Source organism: Amblyomma maculatum, chromosome 11, assembly GCF_055883805.1.
Source record: "Amblyomma maculatum isolate TAMU_Amacu chromosome 11, ASM5588380v1, whole genome shotgun sequence".
In the NCBI taxonomy this organism is placed as follows: domain Eukaryota; kingdom Metazoa; phylum Arthropoda; class Arachnida; order Ixodida; family Ixodidae; genus Amblyomma; species Amblyomma maculatum.
The window spans coordinates 103,699,237-103,702,169 of NC_139354.1; positions in this window are offsets into that span (position 1 = coordinate 103,699,237).

Consider the following 2,933-nt stretch of genomic DNA (forward strand, 5'->3'; position numbering starts at 1 on the left):
GTATGACATCGTAGTTTTTTCTACCAACTTTTCATCTCAACTTCTCCGCCTAAAGCATGTCCTCACGTGTCTCGCCAACGGATGGCTTCAGTTGAATCTGAAGAAGTACCACTTTGCCGCTCAAAAACTCACAATTTTAGGCCACATACTTTCTAAGGACGGCATTCTTCTCGACCTCATCAAGCGTCGCGCAGTTGCGTAGGTTCCGAAGCCAACCTCACTGAAGCAGCTCCGGAGGTTTACCGGTCTCTGCTCCTACTCTCTACGTTTCATTTTGAACTCCGCCTCTATCATCGCTCGTCGATCCACCTCCTTGCCGGCAGCTCCGAGCTTTCCGCCTGGACTCCAGCCTGCGATAAAGCCTTCGACACTTTACGCCGCCTTTTGGTTTCGCCTCCCATTTTACGACACTTTGATCCGCCTATGGAGGTTCACACTGACGCCAGCGGTATTGGGCTTGGTGCCGTCCTAATCCAACTTAAGCCTCGTTGCAGCGAGTATGTGGTGCCATACGCCAGCCGAACTTTGACAAAAGCAGAGTCTAACAATTCAGTAACAGAAAGGAGAATGTTTGGCAATTATTCGGGCCATTGGAAAATTTTGTCGCTCTGTATATAGCCGAGCGTTTTATGTCATGACCGATCACCACGCTTTGTGCTGGCCGGCCTCTCTGAAAGACCCATCTGGTCGCCTTGCTCGCTGGGCTGTCCGTATCCAGGAGTATGACATCCATGTCATTTATCGATCAGGTCTGAAGCATACGGACGCGGACGCTGTTTCCCCCTCGCCATTGTCTAGTGATTCCTCGCCTGACCACGTCTGTGCTAACGATTTGTCGACTCTTTCCACTGTCGACATGGCCACAAAGCAGCGGAATATCTCACGAGTTAGGCGACAAACCTAGGCTTGGATGGGTAGGGAGCTGTCTCAATTTTCACGAGCACAAGTTTGCAATGCCTTCTAGATTTCGATGCTTATCTATGTGATGCAGATCTTGCATTGCGCAACAAATTACAATCCATGCATAGAATTTTTGCAGATTTTGTATGGCACTCTGAATGGGAGGCTATCCGTCGAGACAATTTGTTTCTCCTTCTGGAGGCTGATGGAGCGGGTCTTCAGCAAAACAATCCCTTCATACTAGCGGTGTTTAACAGACGTTTAAGTCCCATTTGCCTAATTAGTTTGTTTCCACTGGTCGTAGGAGCGCGGGTACTTTGTGCGGTTTTCTTAGAGAAGTTGCCGGCACTTCTATTTCCTTACCGCATCGTTTTTTCTAGAACACCTATACAGTCTATCCAGAGAATAGATGATATGAGTTCTGATTGCGATGTTATTTGCTGTACCGAAGTAAATTGGCAGCGTTACCTTCCGTTTCTACGCAGTAGTCTAATAAAGAGAGTGCCAGCGATGTATATACGATCAGCTTCACAGACTTTTCTTTTTTAATTCACACGTCAACCTTGCCCTTCAAAACGTGGCCACGTTCAAAACGGACGTTTTTGCCATGGTCAGTTGACTATCGCTGTGTCAGAAGCAAGAAACTATAGCTTATTGCTTTGTCTATTGCCTTGATGCAGTGTTCTTCGGAAAATTCTTCAACGGACCCATAAAAGAACATTGAAAAATGCCCTATACAATAAAATTTTTGCCTACCATGGAAGCCTCTGAGGCTCCATGTGAAATTTTTTTTTGTCGATATTAATTGCCTCGAGGCATCAGTAGGATATGAGATGAAGGATGAATGAATTATTAAATGAATGGAAAAAGGTTGGCTGATTTTATGAAGTCAAGAAGTGAGCGATGATGAGGTCCCTGCGTCCAAGTGACGTATGAGGCAGGATTTTGTTGCTGAAAGGCCAGCTATTCTCAGGTGCCGAATTCGTGTTGTTTTGAGTGCTGGGCAGTCCCACAGCAAGTGGTGGATGTCGGCCTCGACATCTTCGTTTTTACAGATTGGGCATCCTGGGCGAGGATATAAGGGTCTGTTTAGCCTGTAGAAGAGGCACATGACAGATCGCTTCTCAAAACCACCGCGTTAATCGAAGTCTCTGTTCAAGGAGCACAGTGCTATAGTGCGGGGGTATATGCTGCTCAGGATCGACCTCCTGCCTTGTTATCATTACTTGATGCATGTATGTGTCTCCCATATTTTTGATGTTTAGGTAAAGTGAGAGCTCGAAGCTGGTGACACTGTGCATGACAGGCTGCGGGATGCGATATGGTAAATCAGGCTTGAAACATTACCATGCTATAAAGGAAAAAAAAAGATCCCGCTCTTGGCGCAGTAGGTTAAAGCGCTCGACTAGAGATCTAAGGGATGGTGGTTCGGTTCCCGCGGTAGACAGGATATTTATTTTTCTGTTTACACCTTCATGACGTCATTTTATTGACAGCTATAATTTGACAGAAAGCCGAGAGGGAAGCCATCAAATGCTTTCGACTTAAAACATGCTGCAAATATCACAGACGCTTCTTTTTAGACCCTTCCCATAAATGCAAATCACGCCCTCGAAAACCATGCAAGCCGCACTTAAGACACGTTTGCTGTGTACATTGCGGCGAAGAGCTTTTCAGTAATAACGCCGCCGTTTGAGCACTCACCTCTAAACAAGCACGCTCGACTGAAAACTGATTGCTGCAAATGCGAAGAACACTGAATATTTTCAAACTGATGGTGCCTTTGTTAAAACTGATAACTATAATTTCCGGTCTAGGCATTTTTACACCTTTAACTCTTACCTTGAAGTCAGTTTGAAATCAAGTTATCTCGAAGCGTTACGTACAGCGTTATCGAAATCGCCTGTAAAGGCACACGTGGCGTGAATATATCGATAATCCAAGAAAAGCTACACGTCATAGACACGTGAGTTGCATGTGCACTAGTGCGCCACGAAATCGTTTGTTCGTCACGCATCCTGCTAACCATCGTC